A 17,096-nucleotide genomic window follows, 5' to 3' on the forward strand; every position below is an offset into this window, starting at 1 on the left:
CACCTTACTGCAAGATGCTTCCAAAGGCTTTGCTTTGTCCTGAATTGTCCTGTTTGGAATAATGTACAGCTTCCATTGCCTGACAAATGAAATTGTCTTCTTAGGCTGTCATTGACATTTCCTGTGATCAGACTTCTCCAGCTTAGCTCCCCCATTACTTCCTTTCACCCCTTGATCCAAGAAAGTACAACTTCTCACTCTTAATGTCCCTAAGTCTTTGCTTTTGTTTAAGCCATTCCACCTTCTAAAAAAACCTTCCAAACCCCTCTATCTTCATTTGTGCCTAGAAAGCCCTAAGGTCCTTGGTCGATGATTCCATCTTATGAAAACCTTTCATGATTTCATCTGATGTATATGCTGTCTTCCTCCTCTGGGATCCCCTAGCACTGTTCTTTGTTGTCATCTGGCTTGGGAAGGGCATGCACTTTGGTTTCAGAATCTGCATTTTTAGCCCAGATCACTGTGTAGGTACCTTCCTCTCCTTTGCTACCACCCCAACAAATCTCAACATCATTCAACAGCCTGTCTTGCACCTTGTCTTCTCTCTTATACTCTACCTCCATGTCCTTACTTTCTAGTTATTTTAATGTAGACAGTGAAAGTCGGCTGTTTTAGTCAGCTTTTTTGCTGCTGTGACTAAAAGACCCAGCAAAACAATTGTAGAGGAAGAAAAGTTTATTTGAGGGCTCATGGTTTTAGAGGTCTTAATCCATACACAGCCAGCTTCAATCCTCAGAGCTCAAGGTGAGGCTGAACAGCATGGCAGAAGATGTGGCAGAGGGTCATGGCTCACATGATGATCAGAAAGCAGAGAGAGAAAGACTGCACTCTCCATATACAAAATATATACCCCAAAACCATGCCCCTAATACCCATCTCCTCCAGCTACACCCTACCCACCTTCAGTTACCACTCAGTTAATCTCTATCAGGGGATTAATTCACTGATTGTGTTAAGCCTCTCACAACCGAATCATTTCTTCTTCAAATCTTCTTGCATTGTCTTACATGTGAGCTTTTGGGGAACACCTCACATTCAAACCATAACAGTGGCATTTAACAGCAGGGTCCCTACAACAAATATTATCTGTGATTCAGTCAGCTTTGTGTTGCTGTGACCACAACAACTGACAAGAACAACTTGAAGGAAAAGTTTATTTGGGCTCATGGTTTCAGAGGTTCAGTCCATGATCAGTGGGCAGCTCAACTCTGTGGCCAAAGTGAGGCAGACCATCATGGCAGAAGAGTTGGCAGAGGAAAGCAACTCAGAACATGGCAGCTAGCAAGCAGAAAGAGAGAGAGCACTCTGCTCACCAGGGACAAAATATAAACCCCAAAGTCACACCTCCAATGACCCACTTCCTCCAGTCACACCCTACCTACTTATAGTTACCACCCAGTTAATCCATCCAAGTGGATTAACCCACTGATGGGTTGTAGCTCTTATAATCTAATCATTTCATCTCTGAACATTCTTTAGTTGTTTCACATATGAGATTTTGGGGAACACTTCATATCTAAACCATAACAACCTAGGTTTGAATTCAGGCTTTGCCTACCCAAACTATAGGACTTTGAGAAGACTATGTAAGCATGCTGTGCTCAGTTTCCTAACTTATAAAATAAGGTTAATAATAGTACCCCTCATGTTGCTGGTATATGGAAAGTGATTAAATATCAGTTTGTCACTGTGTTATGCCTGTGGTCACATCTCTTTTGTGTGACAATAAACTAATTGGTGACTATAAAGCAGCTTTAGATTTTGCAGAGAGGAGTTTCTGTGGTCAAAGACAAAAAAAACCCTCAGCCAGGCCACACAATGCTTGATGGTGACTCAGTGGTCATTACTGACATACTTATCAGAAACCCACAGCATTTTCCTGTGGGAACCCTCAACATCCCAAATTGTCCCTGGGCATGGGGCCCCATGTGGTGCTCTGAGAGGACAGTGACTAAGTGCTGCCTCTTAGCCGTGGTGACTGACTCACAAATGAGAGGGCTGAGGGAAGTGAACTCTGAAAGCCCTTCGTCCCTGTACATTTCCTGTCAATACAGCCCTGCTGCAGGGCCTGGGCTTCTGAGAAGGAGGAACACACAAGAGGAATTTGTGCAACTGCAGAGTGCCAAATCACTGGAGGGGAACTGCTCACCTTTGCCACCACTCATCACCTGTGCTCAACCAAGGCCTTGGGAGGATGGCTTTACCCCTGTAGGCTTCCTTCCTTCACCATGGGTAGATGTTATCACTGATTTGGCCAGCTCTCCAGCACATGGCCAGAGAATCAGTGCATGTGGTGCTGGAATGGAAACGTATAGGGCAGCTCCTCAATCTGCAGATTTGGAGACTGAAAGTGAGCAGGACAGTGAACAGAGCAGTCAAGCCTGGAGCCCGAAGACTGATGCCCAAGTCTCTGTGCTTTCTAGGAAGTCCTGTAAAGTAAAAGAGTAAATCTAGTGACTGTGGTGTGAGGAATAGGCAGAAGAAGCACAGGGAAGCAAACCCCAGGTATGCAGCCCAGCAGAGCCTGCTCTTCCCCGCTCTACACAGTGGTCTAGTTTTACTTTTTAGTTCCTCCATTACTATCTGGGGTCAGTGAATTTCCCTACTATTTCTCCAACAAACTGTGAGGCCCAAGTAAAAATGATTGCCCAGAAAAGGCTCCTAGCATCTTTTAAACTCACCACTTTTCAAGGTACCAGTCTACACTACCATGGCTTTGGAGTTAGGCATATCTAAGCTGGCATGGCAGCCACTATGGGTGTGTGGGCAAGGTATTTAAGTTCTCTGAGCCTCAATTTCTTCATCTGCAATATTCTGCAGTGCAGTGCCTATTAGTAGTAATAGTACTTATTATCTTTTAAGAGTTTCAGAAGCATCAGAATTATTTGAAGGACTTTGAAAACAAAACACTCTGATTAGGTAGGTCTGGGAAGGGGCTGGGAAATCTTAAAAGTTTACAAGGAGATTCTGATCTACATTTTGACTTGGGAACTACTGACCACCTCGTTGTCCATAGTATAATGAGTGTGGTTCTAGTTCTCTCACATTGTTTCATTACCTACAGGTTAGAGCAGTTTTGTAGGTGGTCTGACCTTAGCTTTGGAAAATCCTGACTCAGGTCTCTAAATTATCTATTCTTCTTAATGAGCTACATGCCACCAAGACTTTATTGTGAGAGAAGGGGAAGGCAGGCGGGCAAAATGTTTGAGAGCTAGGATTCAGTATTGGAAATCCATGTCTTCAAATCCAAGCTGTCAAATATAGGCTGTGTGACCTTTGGCAAATCATTGAATCTTCCCAAACCAAGCTAAAGGACCACCATTTTGAGACTGCTTGTTAAGCATTTTGTTTTATCCCAAACCTACAATTCAGTACATAACAGCCCTCCCCCAAACCCAATCCTCTTCTATTCTTTGTTTCCCAGGGCCTCAGGCCCCAAGCCTGGGATCCTCTGTGACTTGGTCAGTCCTTTACCCCAGTGTCTTCCCGATTCTTGCCCTTTCCACCATCCTTGCCACCTTCATTGGAAATGAGGCTTTCATGAGCACCTTCTCACCACCTGCAGGCTTTCACCTTGCTCCTTTCCAGGTCTTGGGTGGTCCCAGATAGCCCACCTGAGAAGATCATGACTAACATCTCAAGCTTCCTTTCAAACCTGTGCAGCCTCACCTTGCCCACAACCCCCAGCAGCATTGCATGGCACCAACCTCAGGTCTGACCCAGGTTGCTAGCATATGACTCAGACTTATTAATATGATTATTCAAGAAACAACAGCCATTTCTGAAGAGAAATACTGGAGGTTGGTATTCCAAAAAGACGCCAAGGAGTGCATTTTCTCCAGGCCACAGGCCTGATTTGATCAAATCAGCTTCATCCTGTTGATTTCTTTTAGCATTTGGACTTGTTTGAAGCAAACACTGCAGGAGGTTTGGTTTTTACCTAAAATTATGTTGCTTTTGGGCTTGGAAGGTTTTGTTTAGAGTACCAAGTTGCTATTTAAATTCTGTCTCTGGAGCAAAGAAAAGTTCAGGAACACATTCCCAGTGATCTGTGGAAACCCCAAAATGGCACAATCCATTGTATTATGAGAGTCATGGAAAATAAAACCCAGGTGTCCATCTCCAGCCATGAGGTGGGAGGCCTGAGCCTAGAAAGTCTAGCTGCCTTTGCAAAACATTTCAAGCGAGTGTTGTCAGCCAGGGCCTCCTGATAGAATCCATAGTCCTGCTGCTTGCTCTTTTTCCCTTTATTGATAGCAGAGGTAGCTCAAGTCTTTTGTTCATATGCTGTTGGGATGGCCATGAACTCTCTTTTAAAATTGATCAAGGCAGTGAAAGTTTCATCAGGAGACTGAGATCTTTATTGGTGGCAAGGAAGACATTGTTTATAGACCCTCTGAAGTTCCTCTGGTTCTGGAGTTCTGAAACAAGTGTTTCAGACTCAGTTGTTCAGACCCAGTTTCCTCTTCTGTATGCTTCATACCACCTCATTGTCTTGCTGTAGGTTAGCAAAATTCAACCTCAACAATTCTAATTTAAGCTGTTAATCACATGCAAATTCAATCAAAAATTTTCACCCATCAAAGCTGGCCAGTAGTCACCAGACATCAGTAGGTGGTAAGTCCAGCCAGCAGTTCTACAGGCTGCCTCATTAAATAAGAAAGATTGCCTTGTTTACAATCTCAGATGCCCCTGGCCTGTGTCTACAGAGCCACTCTTTACCTCTGAAGACAACTATTAGAACACAAGTCTCAGAAGACATCCAAGGCAGTAAGAACTGACTTTAATATGGGAAGACAGTGTAGACTGGAATATTTTTCTATCAAAGAGGAAAACTTAAAGTAGTTTTGTCTTCACACAGTGCCTAAGGCTCCAACTGATGAAGGAAGTTAGAACCAGTAAATGCACCAGTGTTGGGTAAGAGGAATGTGATGCCTCTACCCATGGGGGGGCATCTTGTCCAAAGGGGAAGGTCTTGTCCAAAACTTGACATTTATTCAACCTTCTTTTCTCAGCTGAAAGAATTATTCATTTGTTTTTAAACTGTATTTTAAAGTTAAAGGCTTCTTTAAGAAAACAAATAAATGGATACAAGGCTGCCTCCTTTTCTCAAAATGTGTTTTGAAACCCTACAGACAAAGCCATGCCTCTGGGAATAAATAATCCAGCTGCTTTAAATGTTATGACAAAGGAATACAAGTTCAGGGACATGAACTCAGAGATGCTAGACGTTCTCATGACCCTAGTGAGAAAGATAGTGGGGCTCTAGTTTCCAGGGCTGGATTTTCTTTCCCCAAAAGACAAATCATCAGTCAGGCCCATTGGATTCTCTGTATTACCAGTCAGCTTTTCATAGGAACAAGGGACATGCATGTGGCTCCCAGGTCTCTCTTTGCAGAGCCTATGTAATTGGAAGTATTAATGCAGGACAACAAGGAATAAGAGCAGACTGGCTCCAGGTTTGGGGTAATCAGATAATGCCGCATCACCTCCTTCACGTTTGATTTTTTTCATCCCTATTTGCCAGTGGAAAAATACTAGACCTATAGTCTTCTCTCCATGAAGTTTTTCCTTTATCCTTATAGACTTACTTCTATAAGTAGGACTGTAAAACTGAGGCTTGAAGGCGCAGTAATTTACAGTCTGGATTTCTGTTTCCTGACTTTGGTTACCAAGCCCATTTCCTTCAAAACACAGAGAGGTGACCAGAACAGAACCATTGCTAGGAGCTCTGATAAGACTGATGTCAGGATTGAGAAATAGGCCCCATTATTCAATAGTCTACAAACTCAGGATTGACTCACTATAGGACAATGGGTCTCAATAGTGACTGTACCTCATAATCACTTGAGGAATTTAAAATAAATACTAATGAGGTCCCACCTCCAGAGATTCTGACTGGATTAGTCTTGATATATGGCCTGGGCATTAAAATTTTTTAAATTTTTAAAATATGTAAATTTTTAAAATTTGAAAGCCATTGCTTAGGAAAGACAGACCCAGTGTCTTAAAATGTGGACCTCTGCTGTCCCAAAGGCAGAGGCTTGTAAATGCTCCCATGGCACCAACAGTATTAGCAGGAAAGTGTAATGGGTACAGGGAATAGGGTTCAGCCACAGCTGGGAACCAAACCGCCACACCAACTTCCCATGGTGATTGTTGTCAGAGCCAAAGGGTTGACTCTTTCTCATATGCTGGCTTATAATTGAGTACTTAAATCTTATCTCTCCAATTGAATTGTAAGTTCTCTCAGAGATAGATGCCAGCACCCCAAAGATGTCCACCATCTTCCCTGTTAAACTATATGCCCTGGTGGGCAGGACCTGAGTTATTCTTCATCATCATAGAGCACAGGACTAGGCACATGGTGACTGGGCATGGAGAGGTTCTGGAGAACATTAACAAGAGGCATAGACATTCTGGAAAAGCAATATTTTCATGTTAATTCATCCCAGAAGCCATTCTGCTTTTATGTCTGGAGTTGGGAATGTAATTTTGTGTGGTGTAACTAAAGCTGCCCTTTACTTGCAAGTCCATAGGCTTTGTGCCACACATTCAGCCTCCTGTACCTTTCCTTTGGTCCAGGTACACAGGCTTCTGCTGTACATTAAATCTGTGAGTGAGAATGGCCTTGTTATAGGAGCCGTGAGCATATTCACTGAGTCCTAATGGTTGTGATTTTGAGGTTGATACTAAATCCTTCAGAGTTAGGAGAGGGGGCAGACTTTACAAGTCAGCAGAACTGCCAAGAATGTGCTTGCCAAATGGCTGTGTACATAATTCCCAGAATCTTGGTAATTTCACTGTGTCTGATTGAAAAATTATATTTGTGGTCTTGGGCAAGGAAGAATAAAAGAATTGCATTTAATATTTATATGCATATGGGTAGAGAGATTTTCACTGTTTGAAAATGTCCTCCTTCCAAAGTTGAACACCATAAAAGGCAAGCAAATGTGGTTAAAGTTTTTAGAAATCCAGCACAGTCCTTATAGCCATGGTGGAGAAAGGGGATAGAAATGGGAAACTGAAATTTGTTGAGCATCTATTAGGTTTATACAAGTCATTTTGCAAATAGTATATCACTTAATCCTTGCTATACTCTATTTTATTCATAAAGATATTTTTAAGAAACAATTATGAGCCCATATTCTGTCTGCATAAAGCCCTTCTATGGCTTTCCAGAGTTTTTAGAATAGAAGCATGAATCCTTTACATGGCCTCCAAGGTCTTGCATGAGTGGTCACATGCTGCCAGTGGCTCTTTCTGCTCTGAGCATAGCAGTTCTGGAGGGATCTTTGCACTCTATCACTGAGGGCATTTAAACACCTTCTTGCCTATTCTGAAACACCACCCTGAAGTCCTCAGTAGCCCTTTACTTCATTAACTCCAAGTCATCCTTTAGATCCCAAGTGCATTAGTCAGGGTCTAGGCAGGAGACAGAAACCATACCACTTACTTGAGCAGAGGGGATATAATGAGATGAATATTTTAAAAGTGTGAAGTTATTTACAAAGTAACAGAAAGAGAAAAGGAAACTCTAAACTGGGGTTGGCAAACTATGGCCAATGGGTCAAATTCAATTCATGGCCTGTTTTTGTATGACCAGTGAATGTTTTTTATATTTGTAAAGCTTCTTAGAACAAAATACAACAAAGATAACATGTGGCCCATATTTACTATCTGGCCCTTTACAAGAACAGTTTCCAGACCTCTGCTCTAAGTCATCAGGTGGGGGACAACCATCGGAAGCAGGTACCACTACGGGGCTGAGGAAACAAGAATTGGAATTATTGAAGTATAGAAACTTAGAGAAGAGATTTAGAGACCCAGGGGCCTGACCTGTGAAGCGGGAGGGCACCAGCTGGCTGGCGCAGGTGTCTCTGGGGTAGAATATGGTGAAGTGGATTTTATAAATAATAAAAAAACTGCACACTATCCTAAGCTGCTGCCACAGGAAGGAAACTGCTGCTGTTCAGTGAAAAAGTACTGCCTAGGTGCCATTCACAGGTATAGGAAGCCACAGAAATCTCTCAGGAGTAGACCCGAAGGAGCAAGATCCTCCTCTCTCCCCCAGCTTCTAGTTTCCCTCTATTGTTCCCTCTTGGCACAGCTGAACCTAAAGGTGATTTGCAAAACAAAAGTGTGGTTTGCAGGATCTGAGCCCTTGATATCACAACACAGACAATAGAGAAGTAGGTCTGAAGCAAAGAGATAATAATTTAATAATGAGCAAAGGAAGATGTCCCTGAACATTCTGATCTAACCAGTGTCCTCTATCATGTCTTAGTACTTTTTCTCCATTTTATTTACTACAGTTATTGAAAATAATAGCAAGCCATATGATCTAGCATAGTTTTAAGCCCTTTTCAAGATTATCTTCACAAAAACCCTGTGGACAGAGATACTCATATCATACCCATTTTATAGATGATGACATGGAGACAGAGTTCAAACTGTTTTGATCCAAGGTCTATGTTCTTAACACTACACTACAGCCTTCTATTTCAGTTTTATGTTTACTTGTAAATCTTGACCCAATATCTGTCTCATTAGACTGACTCCATAAGGGCATGGATTGGACCTCTTCCTGGAGATCATTGCATCCCTGTGCCAGCCACAAGTTCTGGCATTAAGGAGGTTTTTAATAAATATTTGCTGAAAGTTGAATAATTGGAGAAGGAATCTGAGTCACGAAAATGTTATCTCAACAATTAACAATCTATTTGACCCTGAAGTCCACACTCTCCCAGTCACAAGCAGGTATATTAGTGTTTTGCCAGAGTGAGGTTCCTGATGATGTACTTGAACCATGTAAATCCATCACTGTTCTCCTTATTGTGAACAAATGATGATGTTTCTTACGGTCTTCAAATTATTCAGAATGCATGATCAGCTATACCTTTCTATTCCCTGATCATGATGCATTAAAAAAATAAATGAATAGACACTGTCCTGTAAATACAGTCATCAAACTCAGGGAGCTGTATCTCCGCTACTGTGTTAACTATAGTTAATGTCTGGAGAGGGGTTTGTCAATGTGGGTAGGAATTCTTGTATTTTGTTCTATATACTGTTCAAGTATTTGGATTTCCAATAACAATTATACTAAAGAAAAATTCTGAAAAAAATAAGTGTTTGTTTTAGACAGTTTGAATATAGTTAAGTGGTACTCCATGTCTTCAGGACAGCATTCTTGCTTGCTATCTTGTCATCTTCTAATCCCTGTCCACCACTTCTTCTCATCTTCTCTCTACCACATGGTCCATACATACACAGGGCTCTGTCTGCTACATTTTCTCTTTTCTCTCTGCCTTATAAAGCCACCATTCTACAATAGTATCTGAGGCACTCCATGATCTGAGCCTCAGAGCAGCCCATTTGCCCCGTCTCTTCCACTGATACCAAAGTAGAAGTTCAAAGACATCAGAGGGAAATAGAGAAATTCAGAAGAATGGTAGGTATCACAAACATTCGTGGATCCATTCGTTTTACCTTCTAACCAACTTAAACAGCTAATAAAATCTAATCACTCAGCGTAACCAGCTGAGTTTTCCACATGGGCTATTTTAAAACCAATGAAATCAATCTTAGGCAGTTTTCTATGACTAGATATTCCAGATGTTACTATGAACAACAGCAGCTCCAGAAACTCTATACTAGTTGTGGCCTAGAGCAATAATCTGGTTGAATGGAACATTGGGAGGGGGAGAATGAAGGACTGGTTTCAAAGCTAAATACAAGATCAACATATTGTTTCTTCTTAATTTTATGTTTTCTGGTTTGGAGAGGTTCAACAGAAAATTGACAGATTTTACAGCCACTGTTGGTGAAAGTAAGTGCTAACTCTTCTGGTTAAAATAAAAACAAGCTTGGTCTAGATTAAGACAAATAGAAATCATAGAAGTATGTGGCAGACACAGTTAGTGGATTTGCAGGCAGACCCAGGGGAATATTAGAACTAGGGGCTGGGGAGCCCTCAGAATCCTCTGGATTCTCTTATTGCCAATACGCCAACTTCTACTTCTGGAATTTCTCAATGGCTGCCTCACAGCTCCAAGTTTATGTTAAAATTCTAGCCTCAAAGAGATATAAGCCATCTCTTGGTCCCAAAACTAAACTATAGAGAAAAATTGGATGCGGGTAGTTTGAATCAGGTGACCACTCCTGGCTCAGTCAACAGCATGTACACCACGGCCTCTGGGGAGTGAGAGAGCCTATTTATGTGGGCAGGTAGGTGGTGGTGGTGACTTTGAAGGGGAAGCTCTCCAAAAGAGCTCTACTATATTAAGAAAAAGGCATTTACAACCTCCAGAGAAGAAATGTGTGTTCCATAACACATCTGGGCATTAGAGAGCACTTGATTACTGCTTATTATTATTGAACTAAAAGGGCCTCTGAGGATCTGTGAAATAATAGATTGATTGGGAAGAGTGGTGGGTATCACAAACATTCATGCTGTTATTTCTGTAACATTACCATTTTCTAAGTCAATGCCCTGGTTATTTGACTTTTGACTTCCAGTAGCTTCAAACAGTATGAAACCAAAAATCACATAAACAAAGATGTACAGATCATCTTATATAAAAGACCCTGTTCTAAGCACTTTACTTTTATTAACTCATCTAAATTAATTTCAAAACAATGCTATCAGGTATTTATAATAGTCAGGGTTCTTCAGAGAAACAGAACCGATAGAATATATATGGACATATATGAATAGATTTATTATGAGAACTGGCTTATGTGACTACGGAAACAAAAAGCCTCACAACCTGCCATCTGCAAGTTGAGGAACCAGGAAAGCCAGGGGTATAACTCAGTCTGAACACAAAAGCCTGAGAACAAGGGGAGCTGAGGGTGTAATTCTGCAGTCTGGATGCTGGAGAATCAGTAGCTCTGATATCCAATGGTAGGAGGAGATGGATGTCCCAGCCACAAAAAGCAATTCACCCTTCCTCTGCCTTTTTGTTCTATTCAAGCTGGCCCTCAGTGGGTTGGATGATGCCTGACCACACTGGTGAAGACAGATCTTCTTTACTCAGTCCATTGATTCAGATGCTTATCACTTTCAGACACACCCTCCAGTCACACCCAGAAATGATGGTCTATTAGCAGTCTGGGTACAGCTTAACTCAGCTTAACTTGGCAGTCAAGATGGTAAACTTAACCATCACAGGTAGATATTATTATTTCCATTCTACAGAAATAGTAACAGAGGCACAAAGAAGTAAAGTCATTTACTCAAACTCACTCTGTTATTAAGAGCTGGAGGTGGGATTTGAATACAAGCAGCTTAGCTTCAGAGTCCAAGCTTTTAATGCTTTTCACAGGACATGAAAAAATGCTTTCAGGGGAGTGGTTGAGAATAGCCAAAATGCTGCTAAGACCAAGCTGCAAAGAAAACCAATCAAACGATTTCGTGAATTAATTTACCAAATAAATAGAAGGACTTTTTCATTGGCTGATAATAGTAGCCAGAGCTACACGAAAACATGAGAAGAGCAAAAAGAAAACATATGTATACACACACATATGTATACATACAAATATACATATGTATTTTTTATATATATGTGTGTGTGTGTGTGTGTGTGTGTATGGAAATAGAGACTATTAATAGAAGAGCTGGTGTGAAGGTCAGTATGGAGTGGAAAAGCCATAGAACAGAAGAGTCAGGAAAAAAGAGCCCTACCAAGTCCATGTTTTACAAATTGTGTTCCACAGATCTTCCGAGCGCTGATAAAAATGCATTGCGCCCCTGACTGAATCAGAAAACTCTCAGATCTACCAGAAGACACATGTTTCAACAAACACTATCAGGTATTCTCATCTCACAAGAACACTGAGTGTGTAGCAAACAGTCTTTTATTTTGTATAACACTCATGACCCATGTAGATATCTCTGGATATGGTATTGTGTTCCTTTAATCTACCTACTATCATTGCTGTGATTATCTACCATGGCAGAAGGGTATGCAGTACAGTTTTAATGATTCCCATTGATGGGAGAGTCTAAAATAAAAATCAAGACTGCTGAATTTCCTAGCTCTGTCACAAATTGTTCATGTGATCACTGGCAGATACTTAATTTCTCTGCCTTTTAAGGTTTCTCCCCTGCTAAGGTTGTCATAGGTTGGACTGAATCAGTGACAAGTATCTGGAACATGTCTTTCCACACATGTCTTCCCACAAGACCTGCAACTTCCCACATCATCCCCTGACCATGAAAGACATCATTCATCAATCATGACACTCCTTGCTATGTCCCAGTTGACTTCTCAATATAGCATTTAATGCAATACCCCAGACATCCACTAACAATTGCTTGAAATTGGTTATTATAGTTAAAATTTTCTAGATTAGATAATCCATAAATTTCCCATAAGTATAAAAAATGTAGTTCTTTTAAAAAATAAAATAACAATTTCATGTTCTGTTTTAAAGGTTTATTCTCATTGATATGAAAGTTCATTCAGCAAATATTTTTATATTCTGACTTATTTCAACTCTCATGCAGACCTTCTATCTCCCTATTATTCAGTCTAGATTATGATTTGAATGTTGCTTCTCCTGAAAACCCTCTAAATCTTTGTGATTAAATTATGCTAAGAGGTTGAACTAACATTACCTTAAACTTATGTCTTAGGTCATCTTGAATTTTTATACAGCCCCATTCACAAAACTACGTTTTAAAGTTTGGGAATATGCTATAAAAGAAGGAAAGGAAAGGAAGGGAGGGAGGGAGGATAAGAGGCATGGGAAGTAGTCCCTGAATTTAAAAGGACATTATGAAAAAAAAAGTAAATAAAAACTTGCTAAAATGATGAAACCAGTCCTGGCCTGTTGTACTCAAGAGAAATTCTCAGACCAATTGTAAATAATTCAAAGTCCTACATTTTTGTTTAAGAATTTTGAGAATCATGCTTACAGATTAGCAAAGACTAAGAGGAATTTTTTTTTTAAAAAAATAATATGGTGCAGTTGACCTTTATTGTTCTTAAGTCTCATGAATTCTTTGCCAATAATAACAATTTTTTCTTTCCGTTGGTCTTAGACCTGGATTGATATTACTGAAAATGGTGCTTTTCTTCTTATTAACCTCAAGGAACATTGTGTCAAGATGTGAAATGAATATTTTAAGCAGGCAAACAATTTTCTCAAAGCAATTATGGAGAAATTTGGAGATGGCACAAATAGGTGGGTTTTGATTTTCTGATCTGGACTTGATACAGAAACATTTTGGTCTGGATGCTCCCTTGTGAGGTCTGGAAGAATTCCTTGGACATCAACTGAACCCTGGATCCAAACCCAGGCCTTGTTCCGGAGGAGGCCTGGTCAGAATCTTGGACCATGTTCCATTATTTAACCAATCACAGGCATGAGAAACCTAACACTGATGGGAACATGCATCAGGACAAATGCACGGAGGTCAGATGGAACCCGTTTAGTAAAACCTCAGAGAATTGGACAGTGGCCCTGGAGGACAGAGAGGTTAGCTGAACTAGCAAAGTATCTGAAGTTTAAAATAGTCAAACAAGAAACATCTAAGGTATACAAGTAGCTGAAACTAACTTCTCAAAGTGGGTTATCTGTTAGAGGTTCCTGTATCTTGAAGAAATAAAGGTGACCCCTTTATAGTCAGTGAGATCAATGTGCAAGTGAATCTCATGATGAACTTCTTTAAATGGCTGTTCCCTTATGTGTGATCAACATTTTCTCTACAGCCTTATGGTGTGGTGGAGAAAGAATAAATTTTCAATCCAAAGATCTGAGTTCAGATACTTTCGGAAGTCCCTGCAGAAAGCCTATTTACTCTGATTTTTAGAAGTTGTTCTAACCATTTGCATCTCTGGTTTTCCATACACAACATATTAGAAAAGGGTAGACCTTTAAAGGAGGTAAGATAATAGCAATGATGGCTAATGCCTTTTCAACAAGACAAGATAGAAGACTTAAAAATCAAGCTGAAAAAATTAAAAAATCACAGATCTGAGACCATTTTACAAAGGCAAATTGAGACAGAGGACTTCCTTCACATGAGATGAGATACAGTTATTGTGCTCAGAATAATGACTGAGCACAGAATAAAACCAGATCACTTTCATTAACTATTCAAGGTTATAAATATGCATCATAAAAATAGTTTTAATAAAACATTTATTGAACATCTAGTAGGTATCAGACATTGTGTTAAGTGCTATTGATTTGAAAGAAGACAAGTCATCTGTTTGTAATCTGGAGTATGAAACAGTGGAAATAATTTTATTTTTGTCCAAAAATATTGAAATTTTAGCACTAAAAGGGCAAAATTTATTACATCAGAAAATTGTTTAGGTGGAAAATCTCTTTCTCTAGGTAAAAAAATTTGTTACTGTTGGAATCCTGTTCTTTTAATCCTGTAATTAAAAGAACATTAATCAGATGATCCGGTTCCTACCCAAAAGTTAAATTTGATGCCTTCATTATTGTATGATATTTAATCCAAACTCTTTCTTCTCTCCACTTCCAAAAGGGATCATGTTGACAAGTAAAGCAGAATTTAGCAGCCAAAAGGAAGTGGACGCTAATCAATACCATGTTATTTTATTTATTTATTTATTTATTTTTGAGAGAGGGGGTTACCTGGGATTGAACTCAGGGGCACTCAACCACTGAGCCATATCCCCTGCCCTATTTTGTATTTTATTTAGAGACAGGGTCACACTGAGTTGCTTAGCACCTCACTTTTGCTGAGGCTGGCTTTGAACTTGTATTCCTCCTGCCTCAGCCTCCCAAGCCACTGGGATTATAGGTATATGCCACAGTGCCTAGTAATACCAGAGTTTTAACCCTCAATTTAACACCTTATTATTTTATAATCTTCATATAAATAGTGTTTTCAACCAAAAAGATTGCAAATTCTTTAACATTCAAAACAAGTTCATACATGTGACCAGCTTGATGCTGGATGTCTTAAGACCTAGACTAAGATAACATTTCTTCTTAGATTCAGCTAAGTATTCCCTCAATGTGCGCTATGTGCAAGCATTTTTCACATACATTATCTCATGTAGTCTTTGTATTAACTCCACAAGAGTCTTCAATAGATATTATCACATTTTTTTGGAGTGAGGAGACTAAAGTTAGGGGTTAGGTAGTCTATGATAATATACCTCTTGGCTGGGACAGTGGACTTGAACTCAGAACCTAAATTCCAGGTCTAAAGGTATTGAATAGCAGCTTCAGCCATATCTATTCACTGTCTTCTACTGCAATATAATATCAGATCAGAATATTTTTTATATTTGAGTTATTTATTTTCCATGTGTCATTTAGAGATCAGGTTTTATTTACATCTGTGCTGCAGTTTCACACCCCAAAAAGAAATTATATATATGAAAGAGCCAGGGTGTATTTTTCTTTATACTTTGGTTATTTTTCCTCTCCTGCTCACATAGCTTGTGGTTAAATTATTTTCCTTAGACTTTCATAGTAAAATAATTTGCCTTTGGATAGAGGCCAAGAATAGACCATTTTCATTTCTCTAAAAGATTGTTTTTCTAAGCAGCTCAAATGAAAGAATTCCATGTCTTACAATGAGTATCTGTAAGTTGGTTATTTTTGGTAATCATTGCTAAACTGTGGAGTGTCTTCAAAACCTTGCATCTTCTCACTACATCTATCCTTAAGAAATGACCCCAAAACTACATAGAAAACAAGAGCAGCAATACAAAAGGCCACATCAGTTACCATTTCCAGACTCATGTAACAGTTTTGTCTCCTTAATGTTTTAATGAGGCTATTTAATTTTTTTATATTTTTTACATAGCCATTTATTTCTACTTTATAAAATTCTTAATTACCTTAGAGGAAACTAAGAAAGAAGCCTCAAACAAATAAAATGAGTGCTCACTTTATACCAGGAATAATGCCAAGTGCTTTATCTGTGTTGTTAAGACCTTATAACCTCCCCGACCCCCTGTAGCCAGTAATTTTCTTCACATATAATAGATGAACTGAAGCTTAAAGAAATAATTTGTCCAAGGCAACTCAGCTATAATAAGTGCCAGACCCAGGACTCAAAACCAAATCAGACTGGCTCCAGAACCCTTGTTCTTCATCTTTTCTCTTTTTTTCCTTAAAAAAAAAAAAAAAAAAAAACTCTTACTTTGGACTAACTTAGATTTAATAAAAAAAAAAAAAGTGCCAAGATCTTTAGAGAGTTCACGTGTGCCCCTTACCTAGCTTCCTCACATTGTTATCATTTCCATAAAGCATTTGTTCAAACTAGTTGATAGTGGTACATTGCTGTTAACTAAACTCCAGACTTTATTTGGATCTGACCAGTTTACTCTCTTCCAGGATTTCATCCAGGGGATACATTGCATTGTTTTCACATCTCCCTAGTCCATCTTGCAGTGCCTCAGTCTTTCCTTATTTTTCATGGCCTTGGCAGTCTTGAGTACTGGCCAGGTGTCCTGCAGAATGTCTCCCAACTGCATTTGCCTGATTTTTTTTTAAGAGAGAATTTTTTAATGTTTATTTTTCAGTTTTTGGTGGACACAACATCTTTATTTTATTTTTATGTGGTACTGAGGATCAAACCCAGCGCCCTGCGCATGCCAGGCGAGCATGTTACCACTTGAGCCACATCCCCAGCCCCTGATGTTTTTTTCTAATGATTAGAATGGGGCTGGGGGCTTTCTGAAGGCTTATCACTGAGATACAACCTTTGTTCTTAACCACTTTGTGGTGCTGCCACTTTCAGACCAGCTCACATCATGAGTGGGCAGGATACTTCCACTTGCCATCTTATTTCCCATTCTAACAAAGGACTAGACCTCTGGTACAATTCAGAAAACAATAGTTCTTGAAAAGAAAATGCATTTTAAAATCCCATGATAACTTGCCAATTTCCATAATGACAATTAACAGCTTGAAACTTAATGTCACCATGTGAAGATAAGTTCCAGTACTTTCATGCCGAAAATCTTTCCAAGAAAAAACAAGTAAATATCACAAAAGGTATTTTTCATGGAAAAAATTTATACTGTTAGTTATGATAATAAAACATTTAAAATAGCATAAATGCTAACCAGAGGAATGTTTAAGAAAAT

The 17,096-nt window shown here is 39.5% G+C and overlaps 1 protein-coding gene and 1 long non-coding RNA gene across 3 annotated transcripts in view; both read left to right on the forward strand.

Moving 5' to 3' along the window:
- The window catches only part of Me3 (malic enzyme 3), a 200,570-nt gene that overhangs the window by 27,525 nt on the left and 155,949 nt on the right, over positions 1-17,096 (forward strand). The gene's annotated exons all lie outside the window — the stretch shown is intronic.
- On the forward strand, positions 1,654-16,204 carry LOC125611995. Its single transcript, XR_007342233.1, has 2 exons — positions 1,654-11,820; positions 13,055-16,204. It is a non-coding gene; the product is annotated as an uncharacterized LOC125611995 (long non-coding RNA).

The sequence above is a fragment of the Marmota marmota genome, unplaced genomic scaffold (genome assembly GCF_001458135.2).
Source record: "Marmota marmota marmota unplaced genomic scaffold, marMar, whole genome shotgun sequence".
Taxonomy (NCBI): Eukaryota; Metazoa; Chordata; class Mammalia; order Rodentia; family Sciuridae; genus Marmota; species Marmota marmota.